We start from the raw sequence: 13,770 nt of genomic DNA, 5'->3' as shown, positions 1-13,770 counted from the left end.
GCTGAGTGACTTTAGCCGCACCACTCCTGCTACACAAGAAGTGGCTAATTCTTTATCTGTGTTATGTCGCTAACAGTTGCCAAGCAACTTCATGCAGGTGTACAGTATCATTTCTTTTAATACCTCCGGTTTTTGGTTTTGATTTAACAGAATTGACACATTGTATCTGTTTTTTTTAGTCATTTAATTTTACTTGAACCCATTTCACTGAATTTTGAGATCAAAACCTGTGAGAATTTCAGAGTGATGGGGTTATGGTGCGTGTCTATGGTCATGTTGTGTGTGTGTGTGTGTGTGTGTGTGTGTGTGTGTGTGTGTGTGTGTGTGCTGTATGCCAGCCCAACATCAACAGACAGGCAGTGGGAGGTAGAGGAGCAGAGGCCTGAGGGTGAACAGCTGAGGGTGACTATAGAGAGATTAAAAAGGGAATGTGGGACTTAATCCACTGTTATATCGCAGTCCTCTGAGTCTCCACTCACTGAGAGAGAGTAAAGAAAAGACGAGCATTCCTCCCAGCCCTCGCTACACGGCACACAGACCAGGGGCTACAGACGCCATTCTCCTGCCATCTGGCCTTAACCAAACACTGAACAGCCCCCTCACCCCTGATCTGCTCCAGCCCTCCACCCCTTGAACCGCTACCTCCGTCACATACCCTCCATCTTCACACTCAACCCTCTGATGCCGCCTCCTCAGCCCTCACTTCACAGCTATGTCACAAGGCCAGTATTATTACTACTTTTACTCAACATAGGTTCAAGTACAGTTTCTTCAGTGCAGCAAGAAATCAAACCAACAACAAGCAAATATGCTTTTGATGAGTGGTACAGTATATAAATAAGAATATCATTTTACAAGTCCAAACTGCTTCTGACTGCAGATGTAGCTAAGTGTAGAAGATTACAGCTGTGCGCAGCAGCTGCCTGGTGTGCTAGTCCATACATCTACAGCAGGGTGGTAACATAGGAGGAATTAGAGATGGTTGAATTATTCAAAAGATGTATCATACCCTAAACCAAAAATGCTTATTTTTAATGTAAGGTCTACTGACGAGCTCTCCCAACCACATCTCATGGTCTTCCTCGACAGTTTACAGTTTACTCAGTTTTCAGAGCTGGATTGGCTTTGATCCTGTGACCTCCATTTGCATGGAAGCAAATCCATGCCATTATAATTACAATTATTTATCAGTAACCAAATACCAAATTTTGAAATGTAATCTCTTCTGAATACGTAGTGTTGAAATTTAGACACCACTGAATTCACTGTACTGTAATATTGTCACTTTCAAGGTGTGCAAATTCAGAAACTTTATTTCCAGTTTATATTTCTTTCAGGCGTCTCAGATTCAGACAGAAAATGAATTTGCCTCATGTTCAAAAGTTAAATTCAAGTTGGTCTGAACGACACTGACACAATGGCCTATTGTATTATTATTAGTACTAATGCATTAATATGCACAATAAGAAGCATTTTAAGGTTGTAGCTGGTGAAAGTGAAGCTCATACTGACTCCTTTATAAGCTGTTGAGTAGATTAATGTGTAACAAAGCATCATATTTTATACCATCATCATATGTTTGTATACGAATGGTATGGAGCAGAGAGTAGCCAACATTATTTCCCATGCAGTGAGGGAGAAGTATAAAGTAACATATAGTGGAAGTGTTAAAGTAAAGAACAATGTTACGTATAGCACCTGAGAAAATGTAATTAGTTACTTTTCACCAATGATTAAGGACCTATTACCATCTTGAATGTCCAAATTACCCCACTCTCTCTCTCTCTCTCTTGACCTTCACTTTCCTTCTCTTCACATGAGAAGTAGGTCAAATCCTTCACTGCTTAAATTCAAATATGTGCCACCTGCTCGAAACCAGCACGTTTCTCTTCGTCCACCAATCCTGGGTCAGGAGCTCTGCTTTATGTGGTGGATGTAAACACTCACAGCTTAACACTCCAGTGGGAGGATGACTGAGTCATAGGAGTGCCAAATTAAGAATAAATCTGTAAGAGAATGAGAAAATAAATGTGAATATATAAACAGAAATGAATAAAAAAAAAAAAAAGTAAATAAAAAATTGAAATATAAAGAGACTTAAATAACACAATTAAAAAAAGTGTTTTTACCTATTGCTTTTAGGTAAAAGCAAAAACAACATGACAGAAGCAAAAGCAATTGGTAAAAACAAAAGTTTTATTTATTTCTCTTTATATTTCCACATAGATTTTCTTATTCTTTTACAGATTTATTCTTTTTTATGGCACTCCTATGACTCCACAGCTGACAGTGGTCTGTCCTATCCGTAGTAACAGAGTGGAGCTTCCAGAGATCTCTCAGAATTTCAAATTTGCAAAAATAAAATGTAGTTGCTGATCTACTATGTTAGCTTGCAAAAACTGCAAAAGAGAGAGGTTACGTTGTGATTTGAGGAATTGTAGGAGATGAAACAGAAGAAGTGAGTTAATGGTTGAGTCCAGAAAATAAGAAAATTCAATCTATATATTAAATTTGATTTTAATGAACTTTTATTGCAGAATCACCATTTAGCATGATATAAATGTTTAGCAAAAATAAACAGGACAAAGTGAAAATGTCCAGTGAAGTACAGGAGATTTTACCAAAGATAAAAACGAACAACCCCTAAATACAACAGACTAAAACCCCTGAGTTGAAAGAAGTGGATAAATGTCAGCCAGCTCCATCCTGCCAGTGACAAGGTGTTAACACTGGCCGGAGGCAGTTAGCGAAGCATTTAGCTACTAGTGTCTACAAAACCTTTCTCACACTCTTTAGCACCTTTTTATTGGATGCTATTCCAAAAATGTGTCATGTACCTGCTGTCTTGTGAAGGAGAATCTCCCTCTCTGTCTCGTTCACTTCCCGCTTTTTGCTGACTTTCCCACCAACTCATGCACCTTTTGTCACATGTTAAAAAACACCTCTTCCTCTTATGCTGCTGTTCTGTCATCTGTCCCCACGCTAACATCTTCTCCTACATGACTTTCATCTCTCTAGATCCTCTCCTTTCTTTCCCTCCCACCGAGTTTATTCTCCCATCTGTCTCTCTGTAAGTAGGTGGCAGTGAGCCAAGCATCGGCCGGCCTGCCTTCACCATAACAACCAGCGGAGAAGTCTTCATTCGACGGGACAAAAGGGCCTCCAAGAATCACTGCTGTTCCCCCAGGAGCTTATGGGTGCTGGCCAGCTAGCTACGGGCTCAGAGCTGGAGATTTGAAGAGGGAGGTATAGGTAGGAAGGAAAATAAGGTGGAGTAGCTATATATCAATGTGGCTTTTAACCTCCCTGAAAAACCCCCTAGCACTGTGATCTTGCTCCCCAAAGAGCAGCTAATGCCTTCTCACAGGCTAACATTTCACTTAGTATATGAACCCTCCACACACAATGATTGCTGGACCTCTGCTTTCCATCACAGTGAAATTGCGCATTTAAGGGATAATGTGGAGTGCATGGAATTCATAAAGAATCATTATTTCTACATCCTGTTTTATGAGGCCTTATAAAAATGTCATTGGGCCGTTAGCGCTGTGGTTTATTCAGGCCCATTAGCTCCTCCACACAATGCTAAACAAACATTCAGGCTAATCCCCTGCCAGAAACATGACTTTTACCAGATCCTCACCTGCACTGTTGAACAACTCATGATCACTGATCCAGATGTAAACCACAGGGGATGGTCTCCTTTTAAAACACAGGGTTGGAACATGCTAACATTATCAAATTTAATTGCAGGCCAGCTCCACAACTAATTCTACATTCAGAAGTTTAAAAAAAACACCAGTGAACCTGTCTTTTATGTTGAACTATGATCATTTGAAATACACAATATTTCTTTCTCAAATTTGCACAGGCTGAGTACACCTGTGATATGTATGTTCAAATGTTCCTGTGTGACCCTTTAGCTGTAGGTCAGTAAGGTCAGTAAGTACACAAGGTAGTAATCATGTTGTGGTTTTGGTTCATTTGATCTCTCAGAGGGAGGGGTCAATGCAAATCAGTACAAAGTAGTTCTGAGCAATAACTTTTCTCCTATGATGAAGCTTTTGTAGCCTCTAAATTTAATTTTTTGTTTATTTATTAATTTTTTATCTTTGTTCTCCCTTTGTTTATCTTACTCAGTGGAGGGGCATGTTTATTGAACTTGGTACTGATTAAGGTCAAATATTCACAGACGAGGGTTGTTACACACAACTGGAAACGGCGTGGTGTTACTCGCCTTCAGGATCAGTGGAGTAATTCTTACCTTTTGTGTGTGGACATATTGAAAATGATGGACAACCGCAAATAACCAAATGGTCAAGAAGGAACAATGACAACTGACGGCTGTCTGATAATTGTCATATTTAATGGGGGGTGTTTTTTCTGTTTGGGTTATTGCTTAATGTATGGGTGTGTGTATGCGGACAGGGGTTCGTGTGTGCTGCATGTTGTAAGATGTTGGTAAACTTGAACAAAATGACAATAAATAAAGTTGAAAAAAAAACAAAAACCTTTTCTATCCTGATGGGAGTGGTCTCTTCCAGGATGACAATGCCTCCATCCAAAGGGTACTCATCACGTCGATGAGTATGAAAATGATGTGAATCATATGCTGTGACCTTCACCTTGACAACAGCTCAACAATATTGAACATCTATGGGAGATTTTGAACCAGTGTGTTACACAGTGCTCTTCACCACCAGAATCAATGCCAACTGGTGACCCAACACCTTACTAAGACACGTATATACATATATAAATATGCATATAATATGTAATACACACATACACACACACACACACACATACACATATACTGGTATAGATATACTGTAGCTATACAGTAGCTATATTACCACGTTTCTTTAAGCTAAATTCCTTGTTCCAATCAGTATATATAAATTCTCACCACTTAAATATTGCCCTGCTTGAAACTTTCCTCATACAAACAGCAATGCATCAGAGAAAACATTTAGTTATTTTTATTTCATTTCATATATTAATGTCATTGTCATTTTATAATTGTCAGGTAGTGCAGGTACTAGCAGACAGTGCTGTTGAAATTAAGGAAGCCAAATGAAGTCCAGTCAATTTTCAAAAGATAACGGAATTTGCCTCTGAGCTTCCCAACAAAGAACAGGAAACCCTCTATCCTGAGACATAGTGATGTAAAGTGGATTAAACATGTGAAATTACCAATCGAATTGTTAATATGTGTAAAGTAGTGGCCGCTCGCAGTAATGTATGCTGAGGCATTTTATTATAATTGAGTATAAACAAGCAAAACCTTCAAAAACTGGACGGAAGTATTTTTCCTCTAACCCCATACAGACGCCATATCTATACTGTAGATGTGTCTTCCTCCACAGATATACATGCCCAGCATCTTACTGGACCACTGCTTCCCTCTCAGCTGTGGTCCCATGCCCAGACCGGCACGGCTGTGATCCTAGTCCTATAGGAGAATAAGGAGGCAGTTCATGGTGGAGCTGAAGTCATCGGCCAGGCATCCGTCAGAACAGCCACCACAACAATACACCCCTCTGTCCTGCTAACACAAGGTTGGTTTTGGACAAGAGGCCGGACAGCCCTGAGATGGACCGGCAGCAGCAATGGAACTGACAGCTACAGTTTGACCTTGTCTTGTACTGTAACACCCCACAGTCACAGAGTGAGGGGGAGCCTGTTTGATGATTGTCGGGGTATCTAAAGGTCAATTACTAAAAGTTGTCAATGAAACTGTATTAATCTGGATCAATAAAACCCACTTCCTGCAAAAAAAAAAAAAAACTTCAGTAAAGGCACAATACCACACAAGAACACACACAGACACATCTCCCAGAGCGCTGAGCATGGGTTTCCAGAGATAAGTGAAGAGACTGATCTTGGACAATGAAAAGTTTCCTTTGGATGTGCCGCCAGTAGCCGGAGGAGCAGAGAGACCGAGGTCACGTCGGTCCCTGATAGCCTGCTGTTTTATTCTCCTCACCCCAGAGTCACAGTCACAGTTAATCTCAGCTCTGTGCCCCGCTGTGCCCGACCCCAACCTGCCACCTCCGTCTCCACGGCAACAAGAGCCAACCATGTGACACGCGCACGTATACACACATAGTCGACACTTTGGGGTGTTTAGAGAGGAAAAAACGAAGAAATTCGGACTTGTATTGGAAATGTTTTGTGGCTGTAGGCAGAACAGAACAGTCAGAGATGGCTGTACCAATCACTGACTAGACCTCCGTTGTCTACTGTACTCTCAAACTCTGACCACCCCCCCCCCCCAACCCCCCTTCTTTCTCTCCCACTCTTTTAGAGAAACAATGGTCAAATCCATAGGCCACAAATACACAGAAAAACAAAGTGGCCTGTGTGTTTGTCTCTGCCCCTTTCAATCGAACAAGAGTAAGAAGATACAAAGAAAGCACTGACAGTACACACACACACACACACACACACACACACACACACACAGTGGAGCAAAGCAGAGGGGTCCTGTTCATGTTTTCTGTGCTGTATGAGGTTGAGATTTGGTTTATGTATGACGACTGAGTCCATCACCCGTTCACATTAATCACAGTAACTCAGTCAAACTAAAACGTAGCATTTTCTGAATGTAAACCAACATGGCGTCTGATCCTTTGACAGGATTTCTGTTTGTTTAATGTGCGTGTGTGTATTTGTGTGTGTGTGGACTCGTGTTGGTGGATGGGTGGGTGTCGTGTGGAGATTTGCAGTGTTTGAACAGAGTTGAAGGAATGTTTCACTTAACATTTGACTCACACACTCACACACACATGCAGTCTGTACATGGGCTTTATATGTTGGGGAGAAACAAAGCAGTCACGCACTCTTACTCTACAGTTATTATAATCATTTGTGTGTGTGTGTGTGTGTGTGTGTGTGTGTGTGTGTGTGTGTGTGTGTGTGTGTGTGTGTGCGTCCAGATGGCCTCTCTGTGCTGGCATGACTTCATCCACATGCTAAACCTACACAGACATCACATCACATATCTCAGAGTCATAGCAGCCTACACACGACTTCACCATAGCAGTGCAGCAGATGACATTTATAAAGGGACCATGGACTGTTTACCCACAATAAATAGAAATGTGGTTATGTGAGAAATAATAACATATTCCTTACACTTTGAATAGGATCATCCAGACTTGGACTTTTAATGTCTCTTCAAGCTGAAATGCGGATGATAATTTATGCTTTTTTGCTCCATTGCATTTAGACCAGTGATTCCAAATCTGGGGCTGGGGACCAAAAATAAATGAGGGGTCACAGGATCATTATACAAATACAAAAATATGTGTACAGTATATTTCTCATACTTAAAATTATGTTTATTTTTTAAGACTTTTGTTCATTTGAGCTTTTTTCTTCTGAGACACTTGAAACCTAGAGGCAGCCATATTTTTATAACAATATATCAAATGACAATGTCAGAACAAAGACAGTTATAACATGAACCTGTTGGGCCTCTTGGTTTTACGGAGCTTTATGGTGACTTTAGTTTTGGCTCACTCTCATAAGCCTCACACTGGTCGAAAAACCCGCTAAGACCCACTAACATCAGGCTTTTCTCTGCAATGGGATAAGGTATAATCGACATTCACTCCTAGGTCAAATGGCTTGGCGTTGATTTAAACACAACCACGCGCACACGCCAATTTTCATCTATTTTTCGTGCTCTGACGTCTTTTAGAGCACAGACACACCTGTCACCTGCCCAACACAGTCATCTTACACCAGAAACAACGCAGCTACACTGCACTTGGGGACGCAAGAGTGAGCTGCAGCCCCAAAATAAGTTTCAAAACCACTCAATCACCGATCGAAGTGTCTCTCACGGAGGCTCCGACACTTACAGAAGCTCCAACCCAGGGATGAGACACAACTTATCTGTTTTACCAGTCTGCACAGCAGCTAACAGCTCACTCTTGAATCTGTGTGTGCTCGTGCTCCTAACGGCGTATAACGACTGTGCTCCCTGGACTTGTGGCTGTCCTCTCAGGCAAACTCAGCCTTTTTGGTGGGATTATATGCGTTCAAAAAACCTACTTATACACTCTAAATATGGTGTAAAAAGGGTAGCAGAGTCATTGCAGCAGCAGCATTTTTCAGAAAAAAAACTCTGCAAACCCAGTGTACGCCACCTGCTCAGCATGAAACAGCAGACAGACACAAGCTGTGTTCCGATTCAGAGGCTGCATCTTTAGGGGGACGTGGTCTCCGAAGGTGTGGTCCTCTGTGGCCGTAGTAGTACGTGAAGGCCGAACCAAAATGAGACGGTCTAGCCTATAGAAGATTTTCGCCCAGTGTCACAGGCTGTGCCGGCCCTTACTGTTGCATCGCAAACATGGATGTACTATAAGACCTGGATCCCAGATCTGAAAAAGTCCAGGTTACTTCCAAGTTATGCAGCCCACTAAATACGTGCAGTAGTGTCACTCCCATCGTGCCTCAGGTCTATGAGAACGAGCAAACGGCGGATCTGGATCAGGCACTGCACGTTCACAAATGCTATGCTTGTGGACTTCATGGACAAGTAATACGGCTTCTACACACTAAAAAATGCTGTGTTAAGAACTACCCATTATGGGATAGTTTTTTAACAACACTGCTGGGTAACTATTGCACCAACTACACACTGTGTCAATTTAATCCAGCAGGATGGATAAAAAATTTTATCCAAATCCTGGATCATTTTTAGTGCAATGCTGGGTTAGTTCTACCACATAAACTAGTTGCTTATTTCTATCCAAATGTTGGGTCATAGTAACTAATGTTGGGTTAATTTTCCCTCGTAAATAGGTTATTATTTCCATGTTTAGTTACAGTAAAAATCTGTGAAAAATGACTTAAAATATACGTTTACTAGATGTGCATTATAAGTCTTTTTTTTACAGATTTTACTATTACAAAATATATCCAAGATTTAGAAATGCAAATCATACGTATATGAAGTACAACACAATTATTCTGGAATTTAGAAAAGATATTTATTTTTCAAGAAGAAAAGCCCTGATGGTCTTTTCCTTGAGTCAGAACACAGGGGTATGGTGTTGACACCTCAGCTTGCGGGAGGTACACCACCACGTTTGTTCCAACCGAAGAACGAAAGAAAGAAAGAACAAACAGAACAAATGAATGAAAGATTTATTTCCTATTTCCTAACTATTTTAAAAAGTAAATAAACAGAATACCATAAAATGAAAATATGAATAACAATAATAAAAACTGAAAAGACAGTTTTTCACAGAGTCCCAGCGAGTGAAAGACAGTAATAGACTGTAAAAGTGAAGCTCTTTTATTTGTGACAACTCTCTGCCAGACTGCATGGTGTGGCTCTTTGTTATGAGAGAGTTCAATAGAATATTGATATGATTTCCACAACACTGCAGAATTTCAATGTCCACATATGTAGGTGTCACAGAACCCATGTATTTTCATTAAATACATTACTGTCCCAGATATTCGAATTGAAAAAGATGAAATAAATCAAAAGGAATTTTTTTTAAAGAAAGATTTAGTTTAAATGTGGAAAAATGTCACTGCACATTTAGCATACAGTATACTGAACACACAATGACGATGTGGGGAGTCTGAGAGACGACGACGAGGGGCGTCCAGGATGGTTCATTCCCTCAGGGACCGGTGGGAGAAGGGGAGCAGGTTGCACCATCTCCGGCCACCACCGTCAACCCAGTGGACGTGAGGTCAGAGTTATAATTTTACCACTGAGACAGTGTAAGCCATTAACTAAATGAATGTGGTTGTTGTGAGCAGAAAACAGGCTGGTGAACTTCAGTCAGGAGGAGACGCTGCTGGCACACAGATGACAGAAACCATCACCTATCAGCTAAATGACTCACCAAATTAAAATAAACTGAAGAAAAGATTTCTGGGGGTAGTTATGAAAAATCACTTACAGAGTCATATCAGTGAATCAGTCATTACGCAGCTACTATATCAGTTAATATATAGATTAAAAAGCTATTACTTTTGAGAACAAAGGCTGACAAGTGACCAACAACTGCTGCACAAAATCACAAAATATCTTGATGTGTGAAAATAAAGACTCCCTTTTATGTTGTTAATTATTCAGTTTTCCTATTAACTTGTGTACATCCGTACGGCGTTTGCATCAACCTAGCAACCATCCTCGTTCCCGAGATGCAGTTCGTGTACAGTGCATGTACACAGCGGTCACGTCATCCAGAGAAGAAAATGCTTTTCTGGTCTTTGGAAAACTTTTATAAAGATTGAAACCCCATGGCTTAAAAATATACAATACAAAGATTAATAATTGACTCTGTTTACAGCCAGAGGTACTTACATTTAAAAGTTGAATCCTCTGGCTCTCTGTTGTTTGCTTTCATAACTGGTGCGTAATGAGTCTTGGGATAGGATGGGCCACGAAGCTTAATGGTCACAACACATTCCACATAACTGTTACAACCGTCAGTCGATTTCGGCGGATGGCCTTTCTTGTCGTACCTCAATCTCGGCACAAGCCAATAAAGTTTTTAACAACAGTACACTAACCTAACTTTCTTTTCACCCACTTTAAAGGAATAGTTCAACATTTTTTGGGATAAGATCAACACTCGTATGTCTATATGAAGGTAGCAGATGGTTAGCTTAGCATATAGACCAGAAACAGGAGCCGTTGTATTGCACATAAAGAATTAAGACTAATATCAATCTTCTCATCTAACTCTCAGGGAAAGAGCAAATAAGTGTGTTTCCCAAAATATTAAACTATTCCTGCAACAAGACAGAAGCTTCACAAGTAAACTGATTGTATGTACTCACAGTCATTACCTTTGGCTTTAGGAAACCTACAAGGAGAGCGTGGTGTAAATACTAAGTACTATATCTATCATGTGCATGAAGATCGAGTAAAGAAGTGCACTGAAAGTGCATAGTAAGTACTATTTAGGCATGTTAGGGTGATAGGAGAGGAGGTGCTCTCTGAAGAGATGAGTCTTCAAGAGATTGGTAATGTTTGAAAATCAGAGACAGTCATTTGAAAACACTTATTATTGTTCTGAAGGTATTTCCAGAAACCCTGAAGACTCTTTAACATCTGGATGAAAAAATATTCTGTTCACACATATTCAGTTGCATTTGCTTCAGAATCAGATGATAGCAGCTGGCTACCTGGATAACACAGAGTCAACACTTGGGAAATGGTTTAAAGAATTTTTTATTGTGCAAAGGATGGAATATTTTTTTCATCCAGATGGTTAGAAGATTCTTTGAGGATTGTGAAAATACCTCCAGACCAGAGGTTAAAATGACATGGACTCGAAGATTCAGGATCAGATCCAAAAAAAACTTGATCAGGAGAATTTCCAAACTGTATAACCCTGTGACAGTCTGCACATGCAGCACAACAACATGAAGTAAGATCAGCTTTAAAACAAGCAAAAAAGCTCAGGCCTCACACTTTAACCATGACTTATTTACAGTGTGACAGTAGTTTGTCTATGTTTGTGACCTTGTGCATAAAAAATAGCCTGACCCAAAAAAAAAAGTGGTATACTGTGTTTTCATACATACATGCACCTCCTGGCATAGACAGACAAACATATAACACATTACATAGAAAATCATAACCACAGTATGTGTATATAGTACAAAGTGTTTCTGGGAGTTCAGATCACTGAGCTGCTAATAGATCTCAGGCAGAGAATAACCTGGTTTTAAAGCTGCAGGTTTCCTTCCTGCAGCAGAGACCTCTGGGTGTTATCAGCTCATTAGCTGAACTTTGGATAACAACACACAAACATCCTGTCAAATGAACTAAAACAGGAAGTAGAAAGTGCATAAGGTGCCCAGTCCACTTTCGCCTCCATAAATGCCAGCTGTTGGTCGGATGTCCGGACATGAAAACATTTCCAGCCGACTACTTTCTTACTGTTTCAAGTCACATGACCGTCACTTTTTATAACCTTTAAGTAGATGAAGGATTTGGGGACGTCTAGATCTCAAGTTGAGCAAACAGCCTCTTTCGCTGCCCCTCCTGACTTCCTGTGTCCAGCCAAGAGCACCTGAAAAAACACTGATCCTCGAGATTGATTTATTCAGTGATTTTAAGGGCTTTAATCACCAGGTGTGTTTGTTTTGTAGAGGAGGAGACACTGAAGGAATCCAAAATCCAAAATAAAAATGAGTTATTCAACAATGACGCTCCTATGATCCCACTCTAATCCACAATCTCATCAAACTCATCATGTCATCTTTTTTGTTAGTTTTGAAATGGTACGCGGTACATCTTATATAAATAAATAATAAATAAGTACAGCTTCAAAAGTGTGTGATGATAAAAAAACACAAGACATAGATGATAAGCTCAGCAAACCTTTTTTTTTTCTTCTTTTCTTGAGTAAACTTAGTGACTATTCAGAATTCCACATGAAGGTTTCATAAAACCTTCCTAAACAACTCACATTATTTATTAATAGTCGACTGTTCAATACAAGGCTCTTGATACAATAGATGATGAATGTCTCCTTGGATTTTGTTCCTCATCCATTAACAGAACAGGACTGTGGTCGCTGAGCAGGGATCATATTTGTTTTTCTCACCAAATCTGTTACATCTGCACATTTGATCAAATTTGTTCTGTTTTGTGTTTTCTGTGATGCTGAGATTCCACTTTGTTGAAGCTCCTTTGTTCCACAGACTCTAATGTTTTACTTCTGTGAACTAAGGCACATCATTTTTGTTGTATTTAAAATGTATTGATGTTTAAATTGTGACACCAGCGCTACTGTAATGTATTGAATTTTGCAATTACACATTTCATTATACACCTGCTTTGTGACTGCAAAACAAGTCTTTGATCCAGACAGCAGCTCATTCACATCTTAATTGACTGATTTTTACCTTGGGCACAATTTAAGGTGCAAGTATGTGCAGCTGTAGTAGACACTGTAGACTGCAGGAAGCTTGCGCTGTGGGGACATAAGCCAAGCACCAGGCCTGCGGCATGATTTGCAGCATCCTATGCTTCCAAATAAAGGGGCATGTCAACCAAAAAGGCCTTGTCGTATCACTAACCGAGTCAGTTATCAGTATAAGGATGAAGCCCAGAGCTGGACCAACTGCTGGCAGTTGAGTCGTTGTCTCTCTTTGGTGGCTTTTGATTTTCTTTGAACTTGTCATCGTGCAAACATGTTGGATGTTCTGACAGTTTTCACATGTACTTTTGTTATCAACACCTTCTTGAGTGATGACCAGTCTTCAAACTTCCAAAGCAGAGCTTCTCAGCCTGCACAAACTGAACGCGATCTTGTACTGTCTATTCACTGAACTTTCTGCACTTGGCGAGAACATGTCCTGTTCTTTTGCAAAAGACGCATGATCAGATTCTACTCTGTGTGGTGATGGTAGACAGTGTCTTTGCTTGAAGGGTTTGACTTTGTGGGTGTTTTGGTTTCTATGCAATGCAGTATTGTATTATAGCAGTATTACTAGCACAATGCAATATCACCTGCGAAGCCAACATCCACAAGCATCGGATGATGGAGGCCAACAAACCTTTCTCTCCGTGTTAGTAGGGAGAAGATGCCATACGAGGCAGTTTGAGGGGATAACTCAGAGAATCTCTTGAATGGTGGAGAAAGACATTTTGCCCAGCAGCGTGGTCTCTGGCGAGGGTTTCCAGGAGCTACTGGGCTATATTGAGCCTAATTACCAAATCCCATCAAGACAGACAGTTACCTGTCGAATTAAAGCCCATTTTGCAGAGGAAAA

This window comes from Seriola aureovittata, chromosome 2, assembly GCF_021018895.1.
Source record: "Seriola aureovittata isolate HTS-2021-v1 ecotype China chromosome 2, ASM2101889v1, whole genome shotgun sequence".
Taxonomy (NCBI): Eukaryota; Metazoa; Chordata; class Actinopteri; order Carangiformes; family Carangidae; genus Seriola; species Seriola aureovittata.
Note: the sequence above shows the minus strand (reverse complement) of the source record.